A 15,866-nucleotide genomic window follows, 5' to 3' on the forward strand; every position below is an offset into this window, starting at 1 on the left:
GTAAGCTGCTTAAGAAAGGTGAGACTAAGAGGACAGAACTTTCCAGAGGAATAGGAGCCAGCTATTCCATGTTTAAACTTCTGATAGAAAGAATATTTCCTGCTTGAATGGAGCATGAGATGGTGAAAGTGAAAGTGAAGTCGCTCAGTCGTATCCAACTCTTTGCGACCCCATGGACTTTAGCCTACGAGGCTCTTTGGTCCATGGAATTTTCCAGGCAAGAGTACTGGAGTGGGTTGCCATTTCCTTCTCCAGGGGATCTTTCCAACCCAGGGATCAAACCTGGGTCTCCTGCACTGCAGGCAGACACTTGATCGTCTGAGCCAATCTAATCAAGCTCCCAAAACCATATCCTCACTATCTCAATACTCAGACTGTACTAGACAATGTGCTTGCAATATCTCCTCTTATTCTCACCAAAACACTGCAAGGTAAGTGTCTCAGATAACATTCTACAGGTGGAAAGTTAAGGCTCCAGAAAGTGGAAGGGAGCATAGCTGCTGAAGGTCACATGACTAGCATTGGCAGAGCCATAATCAAACCCAAATCAGTCTGACCACAAAACCATGCTCTCTCCATCACAACATGATGCCCTGGGGTGAAAATGAAATTAACAACCTGGATAAAACCCTGTCCAGTGTAGCATCTCCAATCTCAATCAGTTGAAATCACCCACAAACTTAAATTTCAGACCTTTTTAAAAAATCTGTATTCTCAAAATAATTGTGTTACAGTAGTCCTCAGGATGAGAGACAGCCTGGTGTCATGATCATGAAAAGTGAAAGTGTTAGTGGCTCTGTCATGTCTGACCCTTTGTGATTCATAGACTGTAGCCCACCAGGCTCCTCTGTCCATGGAATTCTCTAGGTAAGAATACTGGAGTGGGTTGCCATTTCCTACTCCAGGGGCTCTTCCCCCAGGGATTGAACCTGGGTCTCTTGCATTGCAGGCAGATTCTTTACTATCTGAATGACCAAGGAAGCCCCTATGACCATGAAAAATACCAAATAAATCCATCTGCTATAAAAATAGGCAGCACAAAATTCAACTGATGGTTGTATTCAACCCAACAATCTAGCACTGGCAAAAGGATAACTTGAGAGAGGTAATATTCCAGACAAACATAAAGGTCATTTTAAATATCCACAACTTTTAGAATTTCTAATTTTATTCCTGCATTAGGCTATGCTGCTGAGAAGCAATGTATTTAGACCAAATTATCTCAGCTTCCTCTAAAAATGCCTTCACTGAATTAAGATTTAATGTTATACCCACAGCTTTTAAAGAGGGTCGATACGAGAAATCACCAAGCTTGTCTTTCATAAATCTATATTAACAGCAGGTGCCCATTACTCATTTGTTTTCTTATATAAGGAATCACGAGGCCTGTTTTTCCAGAATTGAAAACCAGAATATTTGATAATAATTATTTGATCTTATACTAACTATTGACTTTTCAAAAAGTAGGCAATTGCTTGCTCTAGTTTTTACTTTAACTTTCAGGAAACTCAGAGCTAAATTCAGGCTTATATGGAGAATGGTGTTGAGGAGCAAAGGAATAACAACCCACTGGCCCCATGTTATTTACTGAATATCTTAGCTCAATTTATTTACTCTTTACAATGACTCAACAAAGTACTTTCAATTCATGTCATGTTATGGCAAGAAAAGTGTACTGAGGTAACTTTCCTAAGGCTGCCAAGCTAAGAAAATGGAATCGAAGCCCAGGTCTGATTCAAAGTTCAACTCTTCCAGCCATGTGGAAAGAATTGTTTCACTCTTATCCTCTGGTAGCACTCACCACCCTGCCCTCTAGTTTTGTATTGTTTTTATTTATGAGCAACCTTAAAGCCTTCTTGTGAGCAAGTGATATATAAATCACATGCAAATAAAATATTGGGTTGGCCAGAAAGTTCATTCAGGTTTTTCCATTACATCTTATGGAAAAACCCAAATAAACTTTTTGGCCAACCCAATATTTTCCCAAGAAATATGTGATCTAGCTAACTCTATAATAACTGAAACCATACCCCACAGAACTAAAAAGCCCACCATGAAAGTGTGTCCCATAGGCTTAACAGAAACTGGTGAGTAACTGAAATACTTGAGCTTGTCTCACGGAACAGTCAGTAATGGAGCAGTTTGTTAAAAACCCCTCCAACTGCAGGTCAGAAGGGAGTGGCATAATATATTTAAGGTGATTAAAGGGAAGAACTTACAACCAAAATTACTCTACCCAACAAGGCTCTCATTCAGATTCAGCAGAGATATCAACAGCTTTACAGACAAGCAAAAGCTAAGAAAATTCAGCAGCATCAAACCAGCTTTACAACAAATGCTAAAGGAACTTCTCTAGGTGGAAAAGAAAAGGCCACAACTAGAAACAAGAAAATTACAAAACAGGAAAGCTCACTGATAAAGGTAGACATACAGGAAAGGTTGGAAATCATTAACACACAAATCTGATGTATAAATGAGTAATCATGAGAGGAGGAGAGTACAAATGAAGGACATTTGAAATGCGTTTAAAAACAAGAGACCAGCAACTTAAAATAATTGTGTATACATAGAGACTGCTATATCGAAACCACATAGGAACTGCAAACCAAAAATCTATAATAGAAAAAAAGAAAAAGGAATCCAGAGACAACACTAAAAATAAGTCACCAAATGATAAGAGAACAAAAGAGGAAAAGAAGATAAAAGATCTACAAAAAGAAATGTAAAACAATTTAAAAAATGACAATAAGAACATACATATTATAATTACCTTAAGTGTAAACAAATGCTCCAACTAAAAGATAAACTGGCTGAATGGATACCACAACAAAACCCATATAGATGCTGTCTACAAGAGACCCACTTCAAATCTAGAGACACATACAGACTGAAAGTGAAGGAATAGAAAAAGGTATTCCATGCAGATGAAAATCAAAAGCTGCAGCGGCAATAAGACATATAAGACAAAATAGACTTTAAAATAAAGACTGTTACAAGAGACAAAGGACACTACATAATAATCAAAGGATCAATTCAATAAGAAGATATAACAATGTAAATGTATAGACACCCAACATAGGAGCACCTCAATATATAGGGCAAATACTAACAGCCATAAAAGGAGGAATCAACAGTAATGCAATATAGTGGGAGACTTTTAACACCCTACTTACATCAGCGGACAGATGATCCAGACAGAAAATCAGTAAGGAAACACAGGCCTAAAATGAAACATTGGACCAGAAAAACTAGATCATTCCATCCAAAAACAGCAGAATACATATTCTTCTCAATATGGAACATTCTCCAGGATAGATCACATGCTGGAGCAAGCCTCAGTAAATTTAAGAAAATTGAAATTGCATCAAGCATTTTTTCTAGTCACAATGCTGTAAGATTAGAAGTCAACCACAAGGGAAAAACTGCAAAAAATACAAACACATGGAGGCTAAACAATAAAGTACTAAACAAGCAATAGATCACTGAAGAAATCAAAGAGGAAATCAAGATATTCCTAGAGACAAATGAAAACCAGAACACAGTGATCCAAAGCCTATGGGATACAGAAAACAGTTCTAAAAGGGAAGTTGATAGCAATACAACCTTACCTCAGCAAAGAATAAAACTCTCAAATAACCTCACCTTATACCTAAAGTAACAAGAGAAAGAAGAAAACACAAAACATAAAGTTAGTAGGAGGAAATAAACAATAAAAATCAGTAAAAAATAAGTGAAACAGAAACTTAAAAAGCAATAGAAAAGATTAATGACACTAAAAGCTGGCTCTTTGAAAAAAAATAAAATTGATAAACCTTTAGAAAGAGTCATCAAGAAAAAAAAGGGAGAGGGCCCAAATCAATAAAATTTGAAGTAAAAAAGTTACAACTGACACCACAAAAATACAAAGGACTATTATAGATTACTATGAGCAATTATATGCCAATGAAATAGACAACCTAGAAGAAATGAACAAAACTTAGAAAGATACAATCTCCCAAAACTGAACCAGGAAGAAACAGAAAATATGAATAGACCAATCATAAGTACTGAAGTTGAAAATGTGATTTAAAAACTCCCAACAATCAAAGTCCAGAACCATGCCTTCAGAGGCAAATTCTGTCAAATATTTAGAGAAGAGTTAACACCTATCCTTCTGAAACTGGTCCAAAAAATGCAGAGGGTGGAACACTCTCAAACTTATCCTATGAGGCCACCATCACGCACATACCATAACCAAAAAGACCACAAAAAAAGAAAAGTATGGCCCACTATCACTGATGAATATAGACACAAAAATCCTCAACAAAATATTAGCAAACTAAATCCAACAATATGTTAAAAAGATCATGCACCATGATCAAGTGGAATTTATTCCAGGGATCCAAAGATTTTTCAGTATCCACAAATCAATCAATGTGATACATCACATCAAGCAACTGAATTGAATTCGATCATATTGAAAAGCCGTATGATCATCTCAACAGATGCAGAAAAACTTTTGATAAAATCCAACATCTATTTATGATTTTAAAAAACTTTCTAGAAAATGGGTATAGAGCAGTGGTCCCCAACCTTTTTAGCACCAGGGACTCGTTTTGTGGGAAACAAGTTTTCCATGGACCAGGGAGGGAGGATGGTTTCAGGATGATTTAAGTGCATTACATTTATTGTGGACTTTATTTCTAACCTAACACAGCCACTGATCTGACAGGAGGTACTGGTCTGTGGCCTGGAGGTTGGGAATTCTGGGCATAGAGGGAAGCTACCCCAACATAATAAAGGCCATAGCTAACATTCTCAACAATGAAAAGCTAAAAGCATTACCTCTAAGATCAGGAATTAGACAAGGATGTTTATTCTCATCATTTTTATTCAACATAGTTTTGGAAGTCCTAGCCATAGCAATTAGAGAAGAAAAAGAAATAAAATGAATCCAAATTGGAATAGAAGTATCACTGTTTTCAGATGACATGATACTACACATATAAAATTTTAAAGACACTACTAACTCATCAAATGAATCAGATAAAGTTGCAGGAACAAATTAATATATTTTATGTATTAATGCATTGTTGCATTTCTATACACTAACAAAAGGTCAGAAAGAAAAATTAAAGAAACAACTCCATTTATCATTGCATTGAAAAGAATAAAATACCCAGGAATAAACCTACTTAAGGAGGCAAAAAGCCTGTACTCCTAAAAGTATAAGATGCTGATGAAACAAATTGAAGATGACACAAACAAATGGAAACATATATTGTGTTCTTGGATTGGAAGAATCAATATTGTCAAAATGACTATGCTACTCAAGGCAATCTACAGATCCAATGCAATTCTATCAAATTACCAAAGACATTTTTCACAGAACTAGAACAAAAACATTTAAAATTTGTATGGAAACACAAAAGATACTGAATAGCCAAAGCAATCTTGAGAAAGAAAACTGGAGTTGGGGGAATCAGGCTGTCTGACTCCAGACTATACTGCAAAGCTACAGTCACCAAAACATTTTGGTACTGGTGCAAAAACAGATCAGTGGAAGAGGATAGAAAGCCCAGAAATAAACCCATACATCTGTGGTCAATTAGTCCACAAAAAAGATGGTAAGAAGAAAAAAGTCTCTTCAATAAGTGGTGCTGGGCAAACTGGACAACTACATATAAAAGAATAAAATTATAATATTTTCTAACACCATACACAAAAATAAACTCAAAATGGATTAAAAACCTAAATATAAGACTGCTTAGTCACTTCAGTCATGTCCAACTCTGTGTGATCCTATGGACTGCAACTGCCAGGCTCCTCTGAGCGTGGGATTTTTCAGGCAAGAATACTGGAGTGGGTTGCCATTTCCTTCTCCAAAATATAAGACTGGATCCCATAAACTCCTAGAGGAAAACACAGGCAGAACACTCTGACACAAACTGCAGAAATATCTTTTTGGATCCATCTCCTAGAGTAATGAAAATAAAATATAAATTAAAAAATGGGGCTGAGTTACACCTAAAAGCTTTTGCACAGCAAAGAAAACCTTAAACAAAATGAAAAGACAACCCACAGAATGGGAAAAAATGTTCGCAAACAATGCAACTAACAAGGAATTAATCTTCTAAATATAAAAGCAACTCATACAGCTCGGGAGAAGGCAATGGCAACCTTTCCAGTACTCTTGCCTGGGAAAATCCCATGGACGGAGGAGCCTGGTAGGCTGCAATCCATGGGGTCACGAAGAGTCGGACACGACTGAGCGACTTCACTTTCACTTTTCATTTTCATGCACTGGAGAAGGAAATGGCAACCCACTCCAGTGTTCTTGCCTGGAAAATCCCAGGGACGGGGGAGCCTGGTGGGCTGCCGTCTATGGGGTTGCGCAGTCAGACACGACTGAAGCAACTTAGCAGCAGCAGCAGCAACATACAGCTCAATTTAAAAAAAAATCAAAAAAATGGGAAGATCTAAAAAGACATTTCTCCAGAAAAGATATACAGATAGCCTAAAGGCCCACGAAAAGGTGTTCAACATTGCTAATTATTTGAGAAATGCAAATCAAAACTACAAGGTATCACCTCACAGTGGTCAGAATGACTAACATCAAGAAGTCTACAAATAATAAGTGCTGCAGAGGGTGTGGAGAAAAGGGAACCCTCCTACACTGTTGGTGGGAATGTAAGTTGGTACAACCACTACGGAGAACAGTATGGAGTTTCCTTAAAAAACTAAAAATACAGTTACATATGATCCTGCAGTCCCACTCATGGGCAGACATCCAGAGAAAACTCTAATTTGAAATGATGCATGCACCCCAGTGTTTGCAGTGACACTATGCACTATAAACAATATTTGAAAAAAACCTAAGTGTTCACTGACATAGATGAATGGATAAAGAAGATGTGGAATGGAATCTGCAATGAATATTACTGAGCCATAAAAAAGAAATAATGCTGTTTGCAGCAACGTGGATGGACCTGGAGATTATCACACTAAGTGAAGTAAACCAGACAAAGATAAATATCAAATGACATTGCTTATATTCAGAGTCCTTAAAAAATGTTGAAAATGAACACGACCTTATTTACAAAATACAAACAGACTCAGACTTTGAAAGCAACTTCTGGTTACCAAAGTGGAAAGGTGGTGTGTGGGGGCGTTGGTGGTGGTGGTAAATTAAGAGTTTGGGATTAATATATACACACTACTATATATAGAATAGAAAATCAACATCAAACTATTGTAGAGCACAGGGAAATCTACTCAATATTCTGTAATAACCTATTTGGGAGAAGAATATGAAAAAGAATAGGTATTACGTATAAGTGAATCATTTTGCTATACATCTGAAACTAACATTGTAAGTCAACCATACCCCAATATAAAATTAACAATAGTTTTAAAAAGGACCTACTGTATTGTAAATAAATAAATTGTTATAGCACACACACACAAGCAGAGATCTACAAGGGTCATTTACTATGGGCAGATCTCATCATGTACTGGCCCAAATGCCAGTGTAGGTTATCCTGGTCTTGCCTTTCAAATCTGTTATTTGGAGCTGTGAGCAATAAGAATATGGTATAATTTAGAGGAATTAATTGTTTGGTACTTACAACTGCAGAGAAAAACATTTTTCTTCCAATTAATTTCTATCCCAAAGATATGGCCCTCACTAGACATTTACTCCATGCCATAAAAAATTAGGGTTGGCCATCCAGCCTCTGGTATTTTGTTATAGCTGTTAGAATGAATTAAACCAGTTATCTTCGGCTGCCGCTGCTGCTAAGTCACTTCAGTAGTGTCTGACTCTGTGACCCCATAGATGGCAGCCCACCAGGGTCCCCCATCCCTGGGATTCTCCAGGTAAGAACACTGGAGTGGGTTGCCATTTCCTTCTCCAATGCATGAAAGTGAAAAGTGAAAGTGAAGTCACTCAGTCGCGTCCGACTCTTAGCGACCCCGTGGACTGCAACCCACCAGGCTCCTCCGTCCATGAGATTTTCCAGGCAAGAGTCCTGGAGTGGGGTGCCATTGCCTTCTCCGAGTTATCTTCTAGAGTTGTACTTATATTGCTTTGATCCAGTTATGGTACTGATCTATAATTGCTGTCTTATCAGTAAACTCCCTTTCCATGCCAGTTCTTTTCTAGACAAACTCCCTTACAGTTTTTCTTTGATAATGCCATGTTTCTAAAAGTCAGGCTGGAAGAAGTTCAGGACAACTCTAGACTCCCCACCACCTGCTTCCACACCACTGTTCTGCTTCTTATCAATCCTGTCCTTTTAAACTGTTGATCCACTTTGTTTCACACATTGCAGTCATCTTTCCCTTCTGTGTTTGTTCCATTTTCTATCCCAGCATTCAAATGTCTTTGTGTGAACATATGTTTTCATATTGCTTGGACAAATGCCTAGTTTTAGTGCCTAGTTTTGCTGGCTCTTAGGGTATATGTAGGTTTAACTTTTTTAAAAACCTGTGAAGCTTTTTTTCTCCCCAAAGTGGTGATACTATTCTGCATGCCTAGCAGCTAGTATGAAAGCTCTAGTTGCTCTGAGTGTGTGTCAACATTTGTATTGTTAGGAAGATTAAAATCTTGTTAATCTTATCCATTCTAGGGAGATATGTAGTGACAGCTTATTGTAGTTTTACTTTGCATTTCCCTATTGACTATGATGTGGAAGATCTTTTCATGTGCCTATTTTCCACTCTTACCTCTATTTTGATGAAGTCATATCTGTTTTACTCACTTAAAAATTATTTATCTTACTGTAAGTGTTCTTTGTATTATGGATACAGTCCTTTATCAGACATAAGTTTTGTAAATCACTGTTTTGTCTTTTCATTTTCTTAACAGTTAATTTTGAAAAGCAAAAGTTTTAATTTTGATAAAAGTTTTAATTTTAATTTTTGGTAGGTCATGATTTTTATATCTCAAAGAAATCTTTGCCTAACTTAAGTCTATAAAGAAATTCGTCTGAGGGGTGGCGGGTGGGAGAGAGGCTGAAGAGGGAGGGGCCATATGTATACTTCTCATTGATTTCATGTTGCTGTATGGCAGAAACCAACACAACTTTGTAAAGCAATTATCCTCCAATTAAAAAGAAATTTTAAAATTTGTCCTGTGTTTTCATCTAGTAGGTTTTTCTGTTGTCACTCTTATTTAGTTTAAGTCAGTGATCCATTTTCAGTTACCAAGTTCTTCTTTATAGTATAAAGTAAGCATTGACTTTTATTGCATATGGCTATCAAAATATTCCAGCACTATTTGTTGAAAAGATTATCATTTTTCTATGACTTCATCTTGGCGCCATTTCAAAAAAAATCACTAAATCATATACTGTGGGCTTGTTTCAAGTTTCTTTCAAGTGATCTATACACTTACACTGTACCCCGTCAACACGGTTACTCTACTTTTAGAGTAAGTCTTAAAGAGACTATAGAGTAAGCAAGACCTGTGAGTAAATCATCCAAAATTTTTCCCCTCAAAATTGCTTTGACTATTGGAAGACTTCAATTTCCATACAAATTTTAGAAAATCCTATCAATTTCTTCAAAAAATCTGCTGGAATATGAATTGAGATTGCATTGAATTTGTAGATTAATTGGGGGATAAATGACACCTTATGAATACTTACTGTTCTTTTACACAAATATAGCATCACTCTGAATTATCTTTACTTTTCCACAACATTTTGCAGTTTGTGTACAATTCTTGCACATATTTTGGTAAGTGTATCCACAAGTATTTTATTTTTATGATATTATCTGTATTGTTTTTCCAATCTTCAACAGCTTTTGCTAGTAATACAACTGATTTTTTTATACTGACTTTATATACTGTGACCTTGCTAAAGTCACTATTTCTACTAGTAAGAATAGTATCTTATTCTGTGTGGACAATCTTGTCATCTGAGAATTAAAATAATTTTATTCCTCTCTGCCAGTCTACACAACTTTTATTCCTTTACTGGCCTTACTGTACTGGATTTAGCTTCCAGTAAGACATTAAATGGGAGTGATGAGAGTGAACATCTTTGCCTCATTTCTTTCCTTAATGGTAAAAGACTGACTGCTTTCCTTCTAAGTATAATGTTAACTGTTCTTTATCAGGTTGAGAAAGTTCTCTTCTACTTCCAATTGCTGAAACTTTTTTTTTTTTTCTCATGAGTTGTTTTTGAAGATTGTCAAATGGCTTTTCCGCATCTGTTGAGGTTAGATGATTTTTCTTTAGTCAGTTTTCTAATGTTAATCCAACCTTACATTTCTGGGAGAAACTATTTGGTTATTGTATTAGTCTTCTAGGACTGCCATAGCAGAACACCGCAAACTGGATGGTTGAACAACAGAATTTCATTTTCTCATATTTTGGAATCTGTAACTCACGATCAAGGTGGTGGTGGGGTTTCTGGTGAGACGTCTCTTCCTGGTTTGCAGATGGCCCTTCTTGCTGAGTCCTCACATGGTCTTTCCTCTGTGCATATGCAGAAAGAGAGATCTCTGGTAATCTCTCCCTCTACTAATAGGATATCAGTCCTATAGGATAAGGGTCTCATCATTATGACCTCATTTAACCTTGGTTATCTCTTTAAAAGCCTTATCTCCAACTTTAGGTACATTAGGGGGTTAGGGCTTCAACCTGTGAATCTGGGGTGAGGGGAAATTCAATCCATGTAAGTCATAATGTATTATTATCATATCAGTTCAGTTCAGTTCAGTTCAGTCACTCAATCGTGTCTGACTCTTTGTGACCCCAAGGACTGCAGTACGCCAGGCCTTCCTGTCCATCAACAACTCCCAGAGTTTACCCAAACTCATGTCCATTGTGTCGGTGATGCAATCCAACCATCTCATCCTCTGTCATATCAGATCAGATCAGTCTCTCAGTCGTGTCCGACTCTTTGCAACCCCATGCATCGCAGCACGCCAGGCCTCCCTGTCCATCACCATCTCCCGGAGTTCACTGAGATCCACATCCATCGAGTCAGTGATGCCATCCAGCCAGTGATGCCATCCAGCCATCTCATCCTCTGTCGTCCCCTTCTCCTCCTGCCCCCAATCCCTCCCAGCATCACAGTCTTTTCCAATGAGTCAACTCTTCGCATGAGGTGGCCAAAGTACTGGAGTTTCAACTTTAGCATCATTCCTTCCAAAGAAATCCCAGGGCTGATCTCCTTCACAATGGACTGGTTGGATCTCCTTGCAGTCCAAGGGCCTCTCAAGAGTCTTCTCCAACACCACAGTTCAAAAGCATCAATTCTTTGGCGCTCAGCCTTCTTCACAGTCCAACTCTCACATCCATACATGACCACAGGAAAAACCATAGCCTTGACTAGACGAACCTTTGTTGGCAAAGTAATGTCCCTGCTTTTGAATATGCTATCTAGGTTGGTCATAACCTCTGTCATATACTATTGTATAATTTGCTAATTTTTAAAGGATCGTTACATCTATATTCATAAGCAACATCAGTATGCAGTTTTTTTTAATGCCTTTGATTTTGGTATCAGGGTGATACCAAAAAGAATGAATTATGAAGTGTTTCTTCCACTTCTATTTTCTGTAAGGGTTTTTGTAGATTTGGCATTGGTGTTTTCGTTTCCTTAGATGCTTAGTAGAATTCACTAATGAATACATCTGGAACTGGGATTTCTTTTGGGTTAACTTTTAAACTATGAATTTAAGATATATTGGTTATTCAGGTTATCTTTTTCTTCTTTTATATAATAGCTTTATTGACCTTCACATACCCTAACATCCACCCATCTAAAGTCACAATTCAATGGACTTTTTAGATTCAGAGAGTAGTATAACTATCACTACGGTAACTTTCAAAGCATTACATCACTTCAAAAAGACACTCTATAATCTTTAGCTGTCACTGCCCTCCACTTGCCCTAAGCAGTCTATCTTCTGTCTCTCTAGAATTGCCTGTTCTGAACATTTCAAATAATGGAATGCATGCTACATGTGATCTTTCATAACAGATTTCTTTCATGTATCATTGTTTTCAAGATTTATCTGTATTACAGCATGTATCAGTGCTTTATTTTTTTATAACTGAATAACAATACATCGTATGGTTATATCACATTTTGTTTATTGTTCATCAGTTGATGGATGTTGATGGACATTTGGGTTGTTTCTACCTCTTGATTATCATGAATAATGTTGCTGCTATAAACATTTGTATATAAATCTTTCTCTTGCATAGATACCTAGGAATATAATGGCTAGATTACACGGTATATATTTCTTCTTGAGTGAGCTCTGGTAGGAATTTATTAATTTCATTTAAGTTGTCAAATTTACTGGCCTGAACGTGGTCACGATATTTCCTTATTTGCTTAATACCTATTGTAACACTCCAATCACTCCTGAAATTAATCATTTTTGCCTTTTATTTGTTTCTTGATCAGTCTGTTTAAAAGTTAATTAGTTTTATTACTTTCAAATAATCACTTTTTAATTTGATTTTCCCTAATTTTGTCCATTTTAAAATTTTCTACTATTTATTATTCTTCTCCCTATTGCTTACTTTGTGTTTAATTTACTACTTCTTTTGAAGTTTCTTAAGGTGATATTCAGTTCAAAATATTTAATTTGCCTTGTGATTTTTTTATTTAGTCTTGTTTTACTGAAAAGTGAGCTGTTTAATTTCTAAATATTTGGTTATTTTTCCATTGATTTCCAATTTAAATCCCATAAAACATGATTTCAGCTCTTTTCAGTTTATTGAAACCTTTATGGCCAAAAATACAGTTTGACTTATTGACCATATCATGGTCATATGTTCTATATATACCTAAAGAATGCATATTCTACTGTTTTGGGGTGGAATGTTCTCTAAATATTAACTAAGTCAATTGTACTGAAAAGGAATGTCAAAATCTCCAACTATAATTGTCCATTTGTCTATTTCTTTTAATTTCTTCTGTTTTGCTTCATATAGCAAACCTCTGTTATTAGGTACATACATTTCAGATTGTTATATCATCTTAACAAATTGATTCCTGTTAATATTCCGTGTGTCGATACAATTTATCTGATCAATATATTGATATTAATCCTTTAGTTAATGATAACATGATATATTCTTTTCTATTATTTTCCACCAAATATACTTGGACCTTTATATTTGAAGTTTATTTTTTGGAGAAGGCTTACCCTTGGGGTCAATCAATTGGGCAAAAACAAGCCTGTGGAAGAGTGGCTCACAGAGGAGACGGTGACCTACCAGCTCAACTAGTGTTACAAAGTCGAGTAAGTGAGCGCTTCAAGAACAGTTTTCAGCAAGAACATCCAGTCAGACGAAGGCTGGAAATAGTCCATAGTTGATTTGAAGCTTGTGATAACTTTCATTAGACCAACCTCAGGGCAAAGGTGAGGGCAGAAGCCACACTGGAGAGAGAAGAGCATTTGGAGAAAGGAAGATCGAACAATGACCATTTTAAATTGTGGTGATAAGGAGAGCAAGAAAGGACAATGATCAAGGAAAACAAAGTTTTTGTTTTGTTTATTTCAAGATGGAAGATAATCTAATGCTCATGGGCTGAGAGGAAACCATTTGAAAGAGAGGTTAGTCACTGTGTGCTAGGGATGAGGGGTGGGGTGGATGTGGTATCCTGTGATATGAGAGACGGGGACAAGATAGACAGACAGATGGAGAAAGAGAACAGGATCCCAGGAGGGAAGACGCTGGGTTGGATGAGACATTGGAGGTGGACCTGGGCAGACAGAACCTGCTTTGGACAAAAAGAACAGCTCTTCCACAGCAAATCCCCACCACGATGGATGAGAAAAGAGGGGGAAAACTGACAGAAGTGAGATGGATAGAGTCTTGCTTAGCAGTTATTTCAGAGAGAAAAAATGAGCCCAGGAGAAAAGGAGAGGAATTGGCATGGGGTTTAAAGAGAGTAGTGAATGTTTGGAAGGAACAATAAAAGAGCTAATTGCATATATAATCCAGACGACTGGTCCTCACATTTCCATTAGGTCTAGGTGCCCTCTTCCAGGCTTCCAGTTGCATCTCTGGATACAGAGATGCCCAAATGCTTCACAATGACCTCTAACTCATCATTTTCCTGTCTCACACACAGTCACAAGTTTCTTTGGACAGAGACTGTTTTATATGTACACATCATAAAACCTACAATTTAACAGATAAATACCCAATAGAACTGCTTGCTCAATAAATGACAAAAATACTGCCAAGTAGTAAAAGATCTATACCATGTGCTTGGTGGTTACTTCAGAATCTGAGGCAGTGAACTAAGAACCCTTAAAACTCCAGTATCCTATAATTCAGTGAGTGGGGGAGAAAGAGCTTCAAATTTCAATTCAATCCTAACTGCTTATTATAAATGGTAAAAAAAAAAAAAAAAAATTACCTATATGCAGGAAGTACTACTAGCTGGGGTACTAAATATATGTGCAAAGTATAAGCAAAATATATAAAAGTAAGAAATGGAAATAGAACATTCAGCAAACTTTTTAGTTACAATTGCTATTTTTAAGGCATGAGGCTTAAAATGAGAATACAGATTAAAGTTGGCATTTCAAATCCGATGTCCCCAAACTAAATGACCAGTATCCCAATTGTATATCAAAAAATAGCACTGTTAAATAATGCACATTTCAATTCAAAGGCTTTCATCTGGATAAATGGGTCATGAACTTACTTATTAATGCCTTGCCCCTCTGTATTTCAACAGCAATACCCTAGAGTATACAAATACCTTTCTAAATCACCTAGCCTAATTATTGGGAAACTACACAGCATATACTCCAATCAAGCACAATACCTATTATAACATCAAGCCCCTCCAAAAAAATTATCTCTCCAAAAAATATATGAGTAAAATTTTAAATATTTTTCATAAATATCTGTCCCAAGTCATTTTTGGAAATATGTCCAATGGTGAAACATGTCACATACATTCTCCTTATGGAACTTTCCAGGGTTAGAAAGGTTTTTAACACTGAATTTTTAACACTGCATTTATGCTGTAAAGGATTTTTCCCTAGTTCTAATGCTAATTCTTTGTGAAATACTGGACAAGTCACATAGCTTCAGTCTCCTCACCTACAAAATGCAGCTGCTGAACAGCATTTCTCAAGGAATGTTCATTGGAAAACTAGATCTGAATAAGCCCTTCTACCCCTGATAAAAGCCCCATGATCAAATAAGATTAAGAAATGCTCTATCCTCAACAACAAAAAAACAAACAACCCAATCGAAAAATGGGTGAAGACCTAAAGAGATGTCTCTCCAAAGAAGACACTGCTGCTGCTGCTAAGTCACTTCAGTCATGTCCGACTCTGTGTGACCCCATAGACGGCAGCCCACCAAGCTCCCCCATCCCTGGGATTCTCCAGGCAAGAACACTAGAGTGGGTTGCCATTTCCTTCTCCAATGCATCAAAGTGAAAAGTGAAAGTGAAGTCGCTCAGTCGTGTCAGACTCTTCGAGACCCCATGGACTGAGCATCACTAATTATTATGTGCTTCCCTGATAGCTCAGTTGGTAAAGAATCCACCTGCAATGCAGGAAACTCTGCTTCGATTCCTGGGTCAGGAAGATCGACTGGAGAAGCGATAGGCTACCCACTCCAGTATTCTTAGGCTTAAATACATCTCACTATTATTAGAGAAACGCAAACTCAAACTATAGTGAAGTATCATCTCACACCAGTTAGAATGGCCATCATTTAATAAGTCTACAAATAGCAAACGCTGGAGCGGATGTGGACAAAAGGGAAGCCTCTTACACTGTTGGTGAGAATATAAGTTGGTGCAGCTGCTATAAAAAACAGAATGGAGGTTCCTCAGAAAACTAAAATAGAATTACTATCAGTTCAGTCAGTTCAGTTCAGT

Source organism: Bos indicus x Bos taurus, chromosome 9 (genome assembly GCF_003369695.1).
Source record: "Bos indicus x Bos taurus breed Angus x Brahman F1 hybrid chromosome 9, Bos_hybrid_MaternalHap_v2.0, whole genome shotgun sequence".
Lineage (NCBI taxonomy): Eukaryota > Metazoa > Chordata > Mammalia > Artiodactyla > Bovidae > Bos > Bos indicus x Bos taurus.